Source organism: Pezoporus occidentalis, unplaced genomic scaffold (assembly GCF_034315485.1).
Source record: "Pezoporus occidentalis ecotype Australia unplaced genomic scaffold, CSIRO_AGI_Poc_V1 ctg309, whole genome shotgun sequence".
NCBI lineage: Eukaryota > Metazoa > Chordata > Aves > Psittaciformes > Psittacidae > Pezoporus > Pezoporus occidentalis.
Window position 1 is genome coordinate 201,567 of NW_026915041.1, and position 19,335 is coordinate 220,901.

Consider the following 19,335-nt stretch of genomic DNA (forward strand, 5'->3'; position numbering starts at 1 on the left):
CTACAGTTTTTTCTTGTCAGTCAAGAAGTCTAAAGCAATTTTGTTTAGAATGTGTCATTCAAATCTTCAAATGTCAAAGCAACTAAAAAAACCACCCAAACCAAACCCCCCAAAAAATAAATCCCAAACAAAAGAAATAATTGCTCCGATGTACTTCTAAATAGTATCTTTATTTACAGTCTATACTTAAAAGCACAAGGAAATGTATATACTTAAAAGCAAGTAGAGAGCCTGCCATGTGCCCTTACAATGTAAGGATATCACAAGTAATTCTTAGAAATTTGATATCTTACGTGAAATCCATGGGGAATTTAAATCAAGCCATGGGGAATACTATCATATGAACATGAAGTGGTCTTGTTGCTTTAGTGTCTTACTGCCTTTAGGATTAAACCAGCATATTACAATAGTAACTCAAAGGAATAATTAGAGACAGGGAACTACATAGTTAACACTGAGAAAGTGCATATGCTTGCAGCAGACCAAATTTGCCTGGAGTACAGAACGCTATAGGCAGCCTAGCAGCAAAACTTAGGAAAACAATATTTCGAAAGTTCCTCAAAAGTTTTTTCTCCATTTTGTGAGACTAAGTATGGGCCACATAAAGGTAAGATAACAGCTTGCTTGTGAGCTCTAGAGTGATTTTCGCTGCTTTTTCCACCACCTCAGGGCACAACATAGAGGGAGAAGATAATGTTTGATCTACTCCAACTGAAGATCTGTGTTGGCTGGGCCACATTTTGATCTTCTGCCTACAGCAGCTTTTGTATATAACCAGGCACTGCTGTTTCTGCTGGAAGCAGAATGACTACCATTTCTGGACACTAATATTAGTAAATTAACTTGAGATGGAGTTATTTCTGCTATTTGCTGAGCAAAAATATTAATAGGAATACAAACGACCATGAGTATAATTTTCAATTCATTTGTACCTAAGTTATTCAGTTTATTGAGGAACATACGTGCTCTGAAAGAGCAATTTGTGAATGCAATCAAAAAGCTGTTTCAAGGAAGAATAAACTGTTTCATGTGTGATGTTTGGAAGCAGTGTTACGGTGGGACTGATATACGCCCACCACGTCTTTGCCAGAGACAGCACTTCTGCCTTCGTCTTCTCGCTATTGCTGTCACAGCTTAAAACAAAAAAGGGAAGGTTGACAATGGATAGAATCCAAAACAGTATGCTGTATGGAAATTAAAAAGGAAGCTTTTATTTTTGAAAGATGGTGCAGGCAAGATTCCCTCTGAATTCTCTGATTAAAAGATTCCCTCTAACAGTCAGCACATTCCACGTACAGATCCCAGAGGAAGAGACATTTCATCGCAGGTTCAAGGTCAGTAAACGCTTCTAAAAATAAATTTTGATTGCAAAAAAAACTGGTGACGTCAAATAGTAAGGTATAGAGCAACAGTAAACAAAGCCTCAGTTGCCTGATCACATATACTTGTTATTCTTTTGGTGTATAATAATGGTGTCACACCAGGGGAAAAAAAGATCTGTACCTGCCATTGTTCCTTGAGACAGCAGCGTCCCTTCTGGAAGGAACAAAGATATATCTGTCAGGGATGCCCTTTAATTCTTAACCACAGATTTGGTTTCCACAATTCACAGATGTATGAAACGATGCAAGCCACTTTGCACTGCCAATTTTGAAAAAGCAGCAGGATAGCCATTTAAATGGCCCTGCATGAGCTCTATGTTTCTTAATTCATCTCATGATTTTACAGCTTGCTGATAATTTAAGCTTTGTGACCTGGCTTTAAAAAAAGTCACCATTATGGGACAAATGCTTAAGTACACAGTAAATCAAGTATGAGCTTTTTAAAAACAGCAGATCCATCTCACTGGGCGCAAGATCGAGCTTCAGCTCATACTGTAAGGAGCGCAATCTAACATTTAAAAGGGAACCTAATTAAGGAAACTGACTACCACTTGGAAAGAAGAAACATATCTTGTCCCATAGAGAAATTTATAGTTGCTTGGCCTGTGTGGTAAAGAGGCTGGATGTGAAAGCAGTGATAGATCTTTTTTTTGAGGCTTTAACTTCAAGCTGATGTCTAGATGAGCCTTATTCCTCACAAAGAGTAACAGTCAAAGTTCACTGACGTTCTCATGTGTATGTGCATAGCAGAACAATCCCTCTGAGCTATTTATTGTAACAGCACTGTAAAAAAGGCAACAAACATCCTTTCCCAAAGGCTTCCATCAGCAATTAACAGAAAATAGAGGGGAGGAAAAAAATCTTCTTTTTTATAGTCAGCAATTGACTTTATTAGCTATTGTGCTGTGAAAAAAACAACGAAAACACAAAAAAAAACCCAAGCCTTTTAATTTCAGCCTGAAACTTTTCATCCTCAAGCATTTTGGATCATTTTTGTTTAAAGATGATATTCAGGCTATGGATTGTGTGATGAAGACTTTAACATAGTCTTAAGGGAATAATATCAGTATTCAGATCCAATGCATTTAAATGTGTGCTTTTTTATACCTGGAGAAATACCTTTATTACCAGGCAATTTTTAGTATTCTGCTGTGTCTTCTTTATTCAAATGGCACTGGTTTTACTTCTTAAGCACTGGGCTTCCAATCAAAGTTCATTCATAGTCTAAATGTTATTCTCCAGTGTCTTGTAAAACAGATGAATCCCCGTTAGCAAGACTGGAACTGGTTAATGGCAGGTATGACTTAGCAAGTTTATGTTAGCTCAGGTACAAGAGCAACACAGATACAGCTACTCGCTACATTAACATAGTTCGATTATGATAGAAACATATCAGTAATTCTGGTGATGGCTCAGATACTTCAGCAGCAACATGTATGTTGAAAAGGGATCTGTGCTAAATTACACAGCGTGAGAAAGGCACACCATTAAAAAAATTCCCTTCCTTTAACTATGTAACATGAGCTATCCATCAGTTTGCTAAAAATTACAAACCATTCGTCTAATATCTTTGATTCACCATGATTTCATTTTGATTGTAGAACTCACACACAAGTCTGCAGGGGTCAAATCTGCATGTTTAACTCTGTAGCATAGGATCTATTTTAGAGTCTATTTCAACGTTGGGCTGGGGAGGAGGGAAGGAGACGAAGAGCATTTTAGAAGATTTTTTATTCCCTTAAAATCCCAAGCACACCACTGCTATATTATTAGTTCCAGTAAAAGTGATGTCTATCAAATGAATAGATCTACCCCTTCAAATAGACTTCATGCCATTCAATCTCCCATTTAGGGATGTGTTGCTGAGATGTTAGCCAGCACCTATTCTAAACGATCAGAAGCCTTGATGGCTTGTTTGATGCTCTCTAATTAAATAGGTTTTCAGAATGGGCAGGCAGAGAAAAAACAATATGTAAACGGTTTTAAACATGTTCTGAAAGGAGGGGCAAGGAAGAGTATAGCTCTACCATCCTTCTGCTTACCATATCCTGACAGCTCAGGAAGCCAAAGCAACCACCTCCATCAGTCTCACCTCTTACTAGAAACAGCTTTAAGGGTCCACATTCTAGAAGTAGTGGTGTCCCACAAGAACAGTGTATTACTTACTGAACTTTGAGGGTAGGTACCAAGGTAGCAGAAGCAGCACCATTACTGGATTACTGAATTTACTTCATTTAGCTCCTTATCCATACTTTCTTCATAGGCTTTGCTTCTTCTGGATCATTCCTATTTCAGATTACACTTCAGGGAAGTTATCAGACCACTTAATAATTCTTAGCACATGAAGGTTTGACTCTGTAACTTCCTTCAGACTCTTGTACATATTTGGTCCCAGAAACACAATAAAATATTTCTTCAAGTTGAATGCTCACTAACCCTCACAACGTCTTAATCACTGAATTAATGTATTTGTCAGGATCCTGATCTTTCAATTGTATTTTTAAATTTTTGGACAACACATCTCCAGCCCTTATATTGGGGTGAAAAAAAAAAGTCAATGAATACATGAAGAAAAAAAACAAGAAAAATCAAACACAAACCGAACACACATGATTCCAGCTGCCTGTCACTGATATTTTTCCAAGAAAAAGCTAACAGATAACCTAATTAAATATGAGCCTCCTTTTCTTGTTTGCAGCTTCACTTTAATAATCACAAGTCTATATGCAAACAAAAATCTCTGAGTGAGCAGTCCTAAAGATTAAACACTTTCCTAGACATGATTCTAATGCCAGCCAGACGCATACTACCAAAAAGAATCATTAAAACATCAGGATATTTTCTTGGGAAACCTTCAAGGAGATACAGAAGAATACACTTTGCACTATGCCCATGTTGTTGATTGACTTTAGCCTTTTTTTCTTAAAGTGTACTACCATGTGTGGATTGAGAACCTCTCTTTCAACACCTCTGGGATAGCTAGGTCCTTCTGAAAATTTTAATATCAGCAAGTTTATATTTTAAAAGTTTACTGAGCCTTATGTACAAGCGCAAAATCATCCACTTTACCTACTGGACTATTGACCTTTATGTAAAAAAATTCAGCACGGTTTGAAAGCTCTACAGCTCTAGCAATTATTTGCTTCATGTAATTTCATTGTTTTCCTCCTGCATTTTCATTTTTCACCTTAGTTCAATGTCCAGATGCATAATAAAACAATTTTTAAAATATCATTTCTCAGAATTAAATGTGAACATTTGCTGAAGAGCTCTGATCACACTCCCCACATCACCATCCAAAGACAAAGGTGGACAATAGTGTCCATAGAAATCTCAACAAGGATTTCTTCGAATTACTGTTTAACCATCCGACTTGACCGGACGCTGCTGCTGTCATCTCTGTTTCATCTAATAGAAAAGTCTCCTGCAGGAGGAATACCAGCTGGTATGCTGGAAAAGAGACAGAAGAGCTGCATCGCTCCCCATACAGAAATTTCTAAGGCAAAAAATGCTTGGATTGCACAGGCCCATTGACCTTGCCAAGTCTCTGAGGCCACCAATAGTGAGAGCTGAAGATTGCTGGTAGCATATTAGGCAGCTCAAGAGCCAAACCTGTCCTAGCACAGCCTTAGAAACAGACAGGTGAAGGTTTTTCCAGAGAGCAGTCCCCATTTTGGTATAAAGTGATAAAATGCATATGTCTCTGGCAGACTGACACAGACAGACTACAAGAGCTGCACAGCTCTTTGTCAGACCAGGGCTGGGATTGTCTAGCTCTCAAAGACCATACTACTTCAGCTGGGATCTTACTTATTTTTCAGTCGCATGTACTTACTCTTCACCTTTAATGAAACACTGAAATACACCCCATAGTTAGCAGACCCTCCAGGCACAGGTAAAACCTTACAGATCTCTGAATACAGCACATAAATCATTCCATGGCTACCAATGCGCTGCGGTATCCAGTTTGAACCATGCTGTTACAGTCACGGTAATCAACAAGGCAACAAAATTCAGGTATGGGATTTCATCTGGGCCACGGTGGGATTGGGCTGAGCATACTACTCCATACAGCTCTTCAGGGCTAGCCCCTTCCTATGTATAATGAACCTTTCTTCAGATCAAGTACGAAATACACTTGGTGACCATGAAAAGTTCCACAAAAAATGATTTTCCTATTTCTAGCCCATTGCCATGCTACTTTGGCGCCTTTCAAAATGCAACTGAATTTATTTTATTGGGGTATTTTCCAGAGGAATGACTTTTTTACTTGTCATGCATATTGTTTTCCTGGGGGCAGCTGTAACAAAAGAGAAAAACAGAAGCCTCAGTCCCCAGGTTACTGAAAGCCACAGACTAAAACAAACGAGGAATTCTACAGGAAAAGCAGAGCTGGATGGTTCCTAAAGACTCCAGCTCACAGTCTACATCTAGAATTCAGAATAAACATTATTTTGAAGAGTTTTCTACACTCACATTATGCTAAATACACTAATTAAAAAAGTAAAAAGCTATAATTCTGACATCAAATTAAGAAATTTGTTGAATACAAAAAGTGAAGAAGAAAGTAGAAAATTTTTAATTTTTTGATTATTTTTAAAGCAAACATATTGCACTTATTCAACATTTGACAGATTTCAATTACAAAAAGCACAATACTGGCAAGCTGCAAATCAGGCTATGTTTCAGCCACATGGTTATTATTATGAACTGATTATGTCTTGATGTTTTATCGCTAACTTTAAAGTTCAGATCAAAGACCATTCTTAAGGACACACACAAATTGTCAGTTTCTTTTTGCATTGTTCAAAACTTCAGTTACTAGTACTGAATGACAGATTATGGCCGTCATTCAGAAAGAAAAACCCAAAAAAAAAACCCACACCAAAATATATGTTGACCACTGAAGTTGCTTTTTCATAATACCTAAAAAGCAATTTCTCCAGAATCAGTACTTTCCATTGCACTCTCATTAATAGACTGAAGGACTTCAGAAAGCAGCAATATATGAGGTTTTGCAAATAGATGTTAGCTAAAAATATAATAAATAAATAAAATATTGTCTGGCTGAAAAGGCGTCTATTCAACATCTATAAACACTTTTAAACGTCTGTCTTTTTTTGTGTGAAGCTCGTCAGCCACAATCTTTTGTTTTTCAGGAATAGCAAAAAGGTTATATGAAAGAAAATCTAGTGAGACAATTATTACGTTTAGCTGTGTCATAGATAAATATATACTAGTACAGCCAAGGCTGGCAGTGCAGACTAGAACATATTCATAAAGAAAACTAGTTAGAGAAAGACTGTAGGGAAAACCTCTTGTCAAACAAACTCTCTCTCATACACATGCACTTTCCCTTCTTTAAAATTTATTACTACGAAGTGATTTTATTTCCTTGCTCCAAAATGAGCCTTAATTCTCTTGTAAAAGGAAACTAACACAATGTAATAGTTTTCATCTAAACTGCATGTCCGACCAGAGTAATTTTAAAGAACATTGATGTTGCTTTGATTTTTTCATGGCTTGACTTCGCGAACAAAGGTTTGGAAAGGGCTTCACCCACGCTTACTACAAGAGCGCCTATGACTAAAAAGGCCAATGTGGGATAGGCAAATCTGGTGGCAAAAATTACAGTGAAAGGTCTCCTTGTGTGGTATAGGCAGGGAGCAATTCTTTCTACATTGTTGTTTGTCCTAGAGACTAATTTTGCGTGTGTTCTCAAAGGAGACAATGGTGTGTCTCCAAATCTCCCGATTGGAGGCCAAGGTGGACCACCGATGGTAGTCAATATGACCAAGGTTGAGGTACTGTTTCAGGGAGTCCCTATATCTCTTCTTTGGGGCACTTCTCCTTCAGTAACCGGTGGTGGCTTCACCATAAGAAACAATCTTAGGGAGGCAGTGACCCTTCATCCTAGAGATGTGACATGCCCAGTGCAGCTGGGATTTCAGCCTCGATAGTGGTGGCCCCTTCCTTTTCAAGGACAGTAGCATGTGACATACAGTCAGTCCAATGGATGTTTACAATTGCACAGAGGTAGCGCTGATGAAAGCATTTGAGGAGTCTCAGGTGATGGTGGTAGATAACCCAGATTCAGACCTATATAAAAGAGTAGACAGTACAATGCCTCTATAGACAAGAATCTTTGTACTTCAAGTGTTTATTGCACCAGTTTTATGGAGTTTTCCGAAGGCTCTATATGTCTTTGCTATTCTGTTGTCTATCTCTTTGTCGATCGTGGTATCTGAGGAAATAATGCTTCCCAGATAGCTGAACTGCTGAACTGACTTAAGCTCTGACTCAGCAACGGTAATGCGAGGATTATAGTAATTTTCTTGTGGTGCAGGTTGGTAGAGAACAACTGCCTTCTTCAAGGTGACTTCCAGCCCAAAAAGCTCAGCAGCCTCTGCAAAGCAAAACGTGCTGCAGAGCTGCTTCTGTGTAGGCAACAAGGGGGGCAACATCAGCAAAAAACAGTCCATGGAGAAGGTGATTTACGGTCTTAGTGTGAGCCTTCAGTTGCCTTAGACTGAATAGGCTGCCATTGGTATGGTATCAAATATAAATACCTTTTATTTGTCTAGGTCTACTGTAGCCCTTTGGAGCATTATGCTGAGGAAGACTGTGAATAAAGGTGCGAGAACGCAACCTTGTTTCACACCACCGGTTACTGTGACAGTCTCAGAGAGTGCATCCCATAGCTCACTTGGCCTTATTGATCCTCATGTAACAGAATAATCATTTTTAGGAATCCGGGGGGGGGAAACGTAATCGTTCCACGATCAAACACCGGCCTTTTGTACTCACAGTGTCAAATGCTTTGGTGAGGTCAATGAAAGTTACATAGAGCCCCTGATTCTGTTCTCTACACATGTCTTGCAGTTGTCTGAGAACAAATACCATGTCTGTGGTATTTCTATTAGCTCTGAAGGCACAATGACTTTCAGGTAGAAGTTCTGCGATAGAGGGTACAAATCTGTTCAATATTATACTTGCAAAGACTTTTTCAGCAATGGCGAGCAGAGTTACACCTTGTTAGCTTGAGCAGTCTGACCTTACACCTTTTTTCTTACATAGAGCGATGATGACTCTGTCACGAAAATCTGATGGTAATTTACCTTGCTCCCAGCAGTGCACAACTAGCTCGTGAAATTTAGTATGAAGTGCTAGGACTCCGTGCTTCGAGATTTTAGGTAGGATTCCATCAATCCCACCTGCCTTGCTAGTTTTCACCGGGTGTATAGCCTGAAGAGTATCTCCCATGCTAGGGGCTGTATCTAATTGATTTTTCACGAGATGTTTTAAAATGTCCTGGATTCCTTCACCTTGGACTACACGGTTGGCACTAAAGAGTGTTTGAAAGTGTTCAGACCAACGATTCAGGGTGGTGTAAGAAGCGTTTGGCCATCTGCACTAAGGAAGGGGCTTTGACCCTGAAATGTGGGTCCATGCACTGCTTTCAGAGCCTCCTAGAATCCTCTGTGGTCACCCAGATCTGCACATAATTGAGTCTTTTCTGCTAGGTTGAGCCACCGCTTGTTCTGGATGTCTCGTACTTTCTGTTGAGGTTTGCTACATGCAAGATGAAAAGCTGCTTTTCTTACATGGCAAAATGGCTGAGCGGGGTATATTTGATATGCAGACATCTTTGTCAGCAATTCGTGGACCTTCTGATTGTTATCTTCAAACTATTTTTGTTTTCTTTAAGGAGAACCCAAAGGGTCCCTTGGAGGACTGCAGGATGCTATTTTTAATATGTTGTCAAAGGGCTTCAGGAGAAGAATCTATAAGATGGTCTTCAAGCCTAGTTTGAAGGTTAGCCTGAAAGCTGTCCCTCACTGTGGCTTTTTGAAGATTATTAACATTGAGTTTGAAGTTAGAGTTGCCCTTCTCAGGATAGTTGCCCGAAAGCTAGTGAACCTGTCCTTCTCACAGACGCACATTTTTTGACCCTTCGGTTGAGACCTTTCTGGCATGGGAGACCCTACCAGAGGCGTCTGCCACCACCAGCATAGCGCCCAACCTCACAAGGGCACACAAGCTCTTTCCCCACAACAAAGGGGTGTCCATGAAAGAGTTGCTTTGATATACTAGTGCCTTAATGACAAAGAGCAGGGCACATAGACAGATGGGCATGATCAGAATTTTTAATCATTACATCTTTTGGTCATTTTACAGAATGTAGAAAAACAGGGAGAAAAAATGAAAATTTCTTTGTAAGAATAAGAGAATTCCTATTTCCATTAAGAATAAGTTGGAAAAACAAGTAACGGAAGAAGCAATTCAGAAAGAAGATCCCCTGAGGGGTTTTTAATGTTATATTGCAGATGGCTAAAAGTGCTGTTGAAAGGTTATAAAATTAAAGAGAATGGTCAAAAAGCACAACGGCAGCTTCCATTTTTTAACAAAGACGAAAGCTTTTCTTCTAAGAAAAAAGCGGCTTCAGAGTTCTTCACAGAACACACTTGGAAATTGCTGAAACCATAAATTAGAATCAGAAGTTATCACCCTTTAAGTTCTCAAGTCCATAGAAATACCTGAACTGTACACCTGCACTGATCTCCTATTTTGTCCCTTAGAAATCCTATTTCAAGTCACTTGAATAGATCTGCAAGATGCAATTTTGAGAAAACAGATCCACACGGAAACATACAAAGCTCTGTCCAGCCCAGCATTTAACACCTCCAGGGATGAAGCATTCACAACTACCTTGGGTAGTCCATTCCAGGGCCTCACCACCCTCATAGTAAAAAATTTCTTATATCTAATCTAAACTTCCCTTTTAATTTTTAACCTATTAGCCCTTGCATTATCACTACAGTCCCTAATGAAGCGTCTCTCTCCTTATAGGCCCCCTTCAGAGCCTGGAAGGCTGCTATGAGGTCTTCATTCAGCCTTTTCTTCTCCAGGCTGAATAGTCCAATCTTTCTCGTCCTGTCTTCATATGGGAGGTCCTCCAGCCGCCTGATCACATCCTCGTGACTCTCCTCTGGGCCCGCCCCAACAGTTTCTTACTCTTTTCATGTTGAGGGCACCAGAACTGTACACAATCAAGTGAGGTCTCACGAGAGCAGAAGGGCGGGATCACCTCCCTTGACCTGCTGGTCATAATCCTTTTGATACAGCCCAGGATATGGTTAGCTTTCTGGGCTGCGAGAGCACAGTGCTTGCTCATGTTCATTTTCTCATCAACTAACAGCCACAAGTCCTTCTCCGCAGGACGGCTCTGAATTTCTTCTCTGCTCAGCCTGACCTAGGTGTAGGACCTTGCACTTGGCATGGTTAAACTTCATGAGGTTGGCACCAGCTCACCTCACAAGTGTGTCAAGGTCCCTCTGGATGGCATTCCTTCCCTCCAGGGTACCAACCAAATCACACACCTTGGTGTTATCAGCAAACTTGATGAGGGCGCACTCAATCCCAGTCTCCATGTAACTGACTAAGATGTTGAACAAAACCGGTCCCAACACCCGTCCCTAAAGGACACCACTTGTCACTGGTCTCAAACCAGACATTGAGCCATTGACCACAACTCTTTGTGTGTTGCTATCCAGCCACTTCTTTATCCACTGAGTGGTCCACCTATCAAACTGATGTCTCTCCAACTTAGAGACAAGGATGTCATGCAGGACAGTATCAAATGCTTTGCGCAAGTCCAGCTAGATGACACCAACTGCTCTACTCCTCTCCATCACTTCCGTAGCCCTGTCGTAGAAAGCCACCACATTGGTTAGGCAAGATTTCCCCTTAGTGAAGGCATGCTGTCTGTCACCAAGCGCCTTGTTTTTCATGTGCCTTAGCATGCCTTCCAGGAGAATCTGCTCCTAGATTTTGCCAGGCACAGAGGTGAGACTGACTATAGTTCTCTGGCTCATCCATTTTCCCCTTCTTGAAAACGGGGGGGGTTATATTTCCCTTTTTCCAGTCGTTGGGACCCTCAACTGACTGCCATGATTCTTCACATATGATGGACAGTGGTTTAGCAGCTTCATTTGCCAGTTCCTTCAGGACCTGCAGATGGATTTCATCAGGTCTCACGGACCTGTGCATGTTCAGGTTCTTAGATATGGTCTTGAACCTGATCCTGTCCTACAGTGGGCCTAAGGTCTTCATTCTCCCAGACCCTGCATCTGTCTTCCAAGACTTGGGTGGCTTGGCCAGAACATTTGCTAGTAAAGACTGAAGCAAATAACTTCTTAAGAACCTCAAGCTTCTCCAAATCCAGGGTATCCAGTTCTTCTGATGATAGCATTCTCTCTAATTACATTCTCTAAGCCCCACAGAGCAGGGACCAAGAAGTGTATTGCTTTCCTTGTTGGAATGTAAAGCATTTGGCTTCAGCAGCTGCATCATTCCTTCTGGCTCCCTTTAACCTTGTCTTTGTCATTCTCAGGTGCTGGTGGTTCAAGCGGAAGCAGGGCTTCCTGTAAAACTTCCTTTACAGATGGGTGAATGCGCATGAAGACCCATCAACTCTGCACAAGAGTGAAAGGAGGGTTTATGGCAGCACAAAATGATCACAAAGTGGACCTAGACCTCATTGTGAATTATGGAAGGAAAAGAGAGGTGAGGGTTTTGTGACAGCACATCTGAAAGCAGATTTTATTTTTTCGCAAAGTTGTAATTGATAATGCCATTCTGCTGTTAAATGAAAGCACAAACATCAGTTTTATACATACCCTTCTCTATTCTCAAAATTAGGCAAAAGAAGTGAGTTCTCAGGTTTCTTTCTTTTCACAGACTCCGTCTACTTAGGTAGTAGAAATAAACCACAAAAGATGCTTCATATTTTAATCTTTTCTCTTGTTAAAGAAGAAAAAGCAGTGTGATTAAAAAAAATCAGTATAAGGCACCAAATAATCTGCCTCAGAAATAATTGGTGTGCACTGAATGCATCTAGCTACATAGGCTCCACAGCCTGTTAGCAGGAACATAGATTGTGCATTTACCAATAGGCAACTAGCATATGATTAAGCACAGGTGTGGGAACTTGACTTCAAAAGCTTGCCAACAGTCCACAGTTCTCATTAATTCGGTGAAATCCTGTTTCTTTTTATCTTGCTTGCTTAAGTCTTCCTCGGGCCTCTCATGGCCTTGCTCTATCAGGATTTTCAGAGTTTATGTACCAATTATCCATTCTCCTGTGAGAACACTCTCTCCACATCTCCCCCTTTTTGTTTTATATGTGGTTTGGATGCAGGGGATTTGGCCTCCAATGTATCTCCAACATATGCCGACTACAGGCTGCTGGGCCAGTCCCTTTTTTCTGCTATATGGCTGTCAGTTAACAGGAGAGGCTATCCTTCCCATCAAGGTCTGGCATGGCATGTGTCTCCACCGCTCCACGCCTGCTGGGTTACAGCCAACAGCGGAGCTAAAGGTTCTTCTTGGTGGCAAACACAGAGGCCAACCTAGTCTCGCCCTTGAGGTATCAGCCTCAGTCCTTGCACCTTGTTGTCAATGCAGAGTTTCACCTGCTTCATCCAGTAACAAGTCGCTACTACAGCAAGGCACACACAAATTAACATTAGCAGAGTAACTATTACAAGGTGCAGCAGCATGTTGAAGATGCTGATGACAGCGAGGGACTAGCCAAAGAAATTTCTTACCAGTGGAATTCTCCCACCCTCTTAATTTGTTCCATTACGTGCTTTATAACACTACTATTGTATTAAAATCTTTCTAGCTTTTGCCTTAGCATTTTCTAGCAGCTACTGCAAATTTCCATACTCTAACATCTCTTTTACAAGTGACAAATCTATACAATACAAGGCGTAGTTTCTTATTAGCAACTAGCTAGTAAAAACAGGTGGTTTTATACATAATATCACAACCTCTAATAATAGATACTTTACAAGCACACATATTCAGGATGTTACTTTTCATTTGGCCCCTTGTGATGTTTTGCAATCATTCTTTTTTTTCTTCCTCTATCTCCTTGGGGTATTCACGGTCAGCTCCTGTAGCTGAAGCATCAGGTTTTTCCATTTGTCTTGTCGAGCTCGTGGCAAGGCTTGACAAACTTTGCAGGCAGTCGCCATGGACCTTGGACCTGTAGTCAGGTGGACACAAATATACCCCCTCCCCCAGGTTATCAGTTCTTGAGAAGTAGACAGGTTAAACTGCACATTTGCTGCATAATTTCTCCTTTTTTTTTTTTTTTTTCCCCTCACCCTGCAGACGCCGGCCTGCTCAGTGGCAGCTACAGCCGCCTGCCTGCTTCAGCAGCAACTATAAATACCTGCCGGCAGCCACACTTTTGCATTAACCCTTCATGCCTGAAATGTTAAACTGCTACCTGTTAAAAACTTTTACATGAACCCAACAATAAAAAAAATACAAAAACCACCGATTGCCCTCAACACACACGTGTGGGATCCCACAAGCACACTTCACACAAGTACAATATTTGAAACACAAAAAGACAATTATTACCCCCACTACACAGTCCCACGTACAGAACATGGCATAAGGACCCTGTGGAAACTAACAGAAAAACAGCTCCGAGAAGCATCATTGCAGTGCGAGGTGGCAGGCTCAACCTTAGTGGGTCCCCGCAGAGGCTGTGCCTCCCCCACAGCGCATGAGGCTTGGGCTTTTATACCGAAGAAAATGCACTCATTCCAGCACAGGTGGCCAGCCTGTGTTGGAAGAACTGGCCAGCAATATCTACAAAGCTCTCCAAAGGTTGATAGAAGCCTGGACATACTTATTTTTACCAACTTCTAGTTCATGAGTATCACAGAGAGTCTGTATTAAATGAGTGACAGTATGCCCAATACCCCTGATAAGAGCATACGAAAGACCTTCCCACCACCGAAAACACACACAATATGCCTGTATCCCATGTTTGTCTCGTTGTAGGTTCGGGAGGGTGGGAGGGGGTGGTGGATGGTGGGTTTTGGTTTTTTTTTTTACTTTAACGTAAAAAAGATTGCTCCCTTCACTTTAAGAAGGACTGCAAACATCCATAAAAGGGAAGTCCTAACCTGAAATTTCAGTTAATTTAATCACTGACAAAGGGGTTTTCCTGGGGTGGTGCTGGCTTTTTCCAGGGTTTCACCCATAGAGCCGGCACCCGCCACAGACCGGAATCTGTAATTATACACATATAACCTCGACCAGTTAGTTTTACTTCTGCAGGACCTTTCCAAATGCCGGTTTCCAAATCCTTGTACTGGACCAGAATACCCGGAGTTTTAGTCATATAACCTGAATCTAATGCCTGACCATGTATTATGGCAGGGAGATCATTAAAGTCTCCTGTCAATAGCAAAAAATTCATAACATATACAGCTTTCTGTATCTTTGCTACCGGTGTAAGTCGTTCTTCCCCATTTTTTGTTTCTCCAACAGTTGTTTCAAAGTTTGATGTGTTCGTTCAATAATAGCTTATCCTGCAGGAGAACAGCGTCAGTAGTAGCATGGACATATTTCCCAAAAGAGGGTACATGAGTCACATCCATTTGCCAAAGCTGAAGAGGCTGGAGGCCTCTAGGGTTGACTCCAAGGCTTATATCTACTGCTTGGGCTTGACAATCGAGACAAAATTAGTGATTTTTGTCATGATGTGATCTAAGGCCTCATACTGAGCTTTTGATAGAACACTTTTTTGTTCTGCCTTTGACTCACCCTTTAAAAGGGGCATGGGATCGGTCAGATCATCATTTGAGATTCCACACAAAGGGCGGACTCATTGGATATCACGCATCAATTTCTGCAGGACAGACAAGGTTTTTATCTGTGTGGTAATTTTAACTTTTTGAGGCCTAATTTCAGTTCTGGAAATGATCCACCTCAGATATTTCCAAGGGGCTTCACATTGCACCTTGTCTGGTGAAATTATCAGTCCTGCTTTTGCTAATTCTGATTGTAGCAGGCAGAGCAGATGGTCCTTGTTTAAATCTTTGCCTGCAATTGGGATATCATCCATGCAGTGATAGGTAAGACATTTTTGCAGCTTTTGTCAGATCGGTTGCAATGCCCAGGCAACTTACAGTTGACAAATAACAGGAGAATTTTTCATACCTTGAAGTAAAACAACCCATTCAGATCTCTTAGCAGGCTCTCCTTTGTTAATTGCTGGGATAGAGAAAGCAAATTATTCACTAAATCAATTATTATTAAATCCTAACCCTGAGGTATCATTGAAGTGCTAGGCAAGCCAGGTTGCAAAGCTTCCATGTCTTTCATAACTGCGTTGATAGCTATGTATCAGTCTCCATTTTCCATTTTTCTTAGGAATGGTAAATATTGGAGTATTCCCCTGGCTAGTGGATGGCACAATATGGCCTGCTTCTAACTGTTCATTGATCAATTGGTGAATATGGGACAGCTTTTCTTTTGTCAGCAGCCATTGATCAACCCATACAGGTGTTTCAGTAAGCCATTGTAATTCATAGGTTAGCAGTCCTTCAATGGTCACCACTAAAAATTTTCTCTGGTCAGTTTCATTCCCATTTGACTGAGAACATCTCGTCCAAGCAATGCAATAGGAGAAAGCATAACATATGGTCTAATTTGGGTATGACTTCCATCAGACATAAACACATCCACCAATTCTTTACTGATTTGAGTTGATTGCATTCCCCCTATTGCAACAACTCCTGCTGAACGTAGGTTAATTATCACAGCCTCTTATAGAGACTTGCTCCTCAGGTCTGTGCTTTGCTACATCTAAAGCAAAATTTGTGGTATTCCCGTAGAAACCTAAGCCTGATTTCCTCTAGTTTTTGGCCCCATCTGAGGGACTTTTGCCTCAAATGGCAATTTTTGAGCTATTTTTGAATTTTCAGGGATGTCGACCGGAGGAGTATGTGTTTGCAACATGACCCCAATATTTCCAGTATAGTCAGCATCAATTACACTGGATAATACAAAGAATCCTTTCCTTGATGTTGATGATCGTCCCAGTAGCAAAGCACATAACCCATGATCAAGGGGCTTATTTAATTTAGATGGAATGCAATGAACAGAAGTATCAGTTACGGTAAAATCTATTGCTGTTGCCACGTCCACTCCGGCACTCCCTGTAGTGGCAGATAGGATGCCATCCAGACACCCTGATTTTGTGTTGTTGCGCACGGTGGCATCACGCTCACATTCACGTTTCCCAGCGGGGTCCCATCTTTTTTAAACTTTGAACAACGTTCAATTGTCTTGTGGCCAAATTTGTCACATTTAATAGACTTGTCTGCAAAAATCAGTAACACCACAGTGAGGGGGGCGGGTTGGTGAACTAATTTTCTTTACAGTACACTGCTTTTTAAAATGTCCCATCTGTCCACAATTATAACATCTCATACCTTTAGTACCCCCACGATCACCCTGACCTTGTTGTAGAAGGGGTTTAACAGCAGCGGCGAAGGCAGTAGCCATGTATCCAGCCTTTTCCTCTGCTGTGCCTACTTTAGAACATGCATCCATCACTTCTTGAAGAACAGCAGATTTTAGCAAAACCTGCAAAATATGCTTACAAGCTGGGTTAGCATTTTCCATAGCCAGAGACATAAGCATGGATTCTTTAGCATTAGATGCCACATCAATATTCTTTTCGATAGCTTCTGTCAATCTGTCAATAAATTGCATATAGGGCTCAGTAGGTCCCTGCTTCAACTGATGTATTTGAAGGATTAGGCTTTCCTGCTTCCAGCACAGCTTTCAGAGCAGCTAAAGCCAATTGCTGTGCTTGCTGTAAAACTTGAATTTTCATACGAGCTTGTACTCCATCAGGGTGAAATTGTCCCTTTCCCAATAGCATTTCAGATGAAACACTGTGCAAAGGGTGATGAGGGTTACACTCTGAATTCTCATCTGCAGTCCTTGCAGCAAGCTCCTCAAACCCACTTTTAAAATGTAGGAGCTGTGAAGGAGTTAATAAAATTGCATCCACTCTGAGACAATCATTGGGAGTTAGAACATTACTAGAAAATAAAGCAGATAACATTTGCTGTGTCTATGAGGAAAACAACCTATACTGAGTAGTTTCTCCCTTAATTTCTTTCATAGCTGTCCAGTCCATAGGAGTCCAAACAGACTGTCCCTGAGAATTTATAATAACAGTACCGTCTATAATTGCATCCTGAATGCAGCTTCGCCACCTCATGGCACTTGGATTAGCTTTATTAGATGTAGGAGTCGGTGGGAACGGCACATCACAAAGACTTATTTTATCTGTTTTTTCCGGCTTTTCCAGTTTTTCTGCGGCTTGCTGCCTCTCCTCCCCCAGTTTGTCCAGACGGTTCCGCAATTCCTGCAATTGTTTGTCTAAGGATTTTGTTCATTGTCCCCAGTTCCACTCGTTTTGAGGCTCCAGGGGGAGCGATGCAAGAGGTGGTTTATGTGGCGGAGGTGAGTATTTCGGAGTTACACTCTCCTCCTTAGGAGACTCCCACCCCGGCAAAATTTCTTGGAGATTAAGTTTATGGGCTGTAGCAGCACGAAAAGGGTTAACATCAGTTTGTTTCGGTTGCTCAGCAGCCGCTACTGACTACCGAGTATCAGCTGGAGCTACCGCCGGCAAAGGTGTTGTCGGCACAGGATAGGGGAAAGGCGCAGGGTCCTCAAACTTTCGTACAGTACTGGGCGCCTGTTTTTGATCATAATGTTTTATGCCAGAAACAGACGACACTACCATGGCTGTAGCACCGGGTGCTGAATCTAATGTAGGTGCCGAGCCCTGCTGTTGTGAAGGCGAATCAGAGAGAGCTGTAAAAGAGGATTTTGCTGCCTGTTTCTCAGCCTTCATTGCGGCTAGAGTCCCTTTTAGTAGTAACCAGGGGGCAGCAAGAGACTTCACCTCCTTAAACCCACAAGTAACTTGATCCTACAGGCGTGCCCCAATTTTTTTCCAAGTCCCGAGATGAAAAGCTTTATTAACCCCCTTGATCAGCTCTTTTTCTTTACTCCAGAGCAACAATCTTTTTACCAGATTATTGTCATATTCTATCCCTCTCACTGAGAGGATATGCTGGAAGGGTTTAAGGATGACCATTTTTTTTTTTCCCCATCCTAACCCTCTTCCAGACCCCGTCGGCTGTTATCTTATTTGCACTGCGCAGCGTCTTCCGGGCTCACAAGACTCCGTTCTGAGGAGTCTACCTCCCGATCTTGGTCCTGCCGGATAGAACCCAGCCGCGGCTCCTTGTTTTCCACTTTCTTCGGTGCCACGCGCTTTAATTCCTTGTTTCAATATGAAAAATGGGGGGGGTGGTGTGTCCCTGTTCGGGCGCCAATTGCCGCAGAATATATATGACTCAGTCAGAGATCAATATGATCAGACAAAAAGCCGTTTATTACAAAGCCTTAACCCCTTAAATACTATTTCTTACATGCACTTATAGTGATTTGGCATATTATGATTGGATACATGTCTTGAAGACCCTTTGCAGCTAGCATATAATTGGTTAAGCACAAGTGTGGGAACTTGACCTCAAAAGCTTGCCAACAGTCCACAGTTGTCATTAATTCGGTGAAATCCAGCTTCTTCTTATCTTGCTTGTTTAGGCTTCCTCTGGCCTCCCATGGCCTTGCTTTGCCTTTCAGGATTTTCAGAGTTTATTTACCAATTATCCATTCTCCTGTGAGAACACTGTCTGCACAGACAGTCTCCCAGGATGTACCTAAGATGCTGCTGTGACGTGTGGCAAGTGAGATTCCTAAGGCATCACCAAGGCATCTAGGCTACCAGATCACAATGTGCAACAGATGATTCAAAGACATGTGGCCTCATTAACATATTAACAACATGGGATTAATACATTAAATCTGTTAGAACTACCTTAATCCATTCAATTTAATAAAAATTCTGGGACAATCTGATCATATTTAGCCTTTTAAAAAAACAAACTTCTCACCACTTCTGAGGCAGTTGAAAATGACACATTTTATGAGGCATAACATCATTGCATTTTATACTGGGACAACAGTTCAGTTGCTTTTCAATGACCAGAGC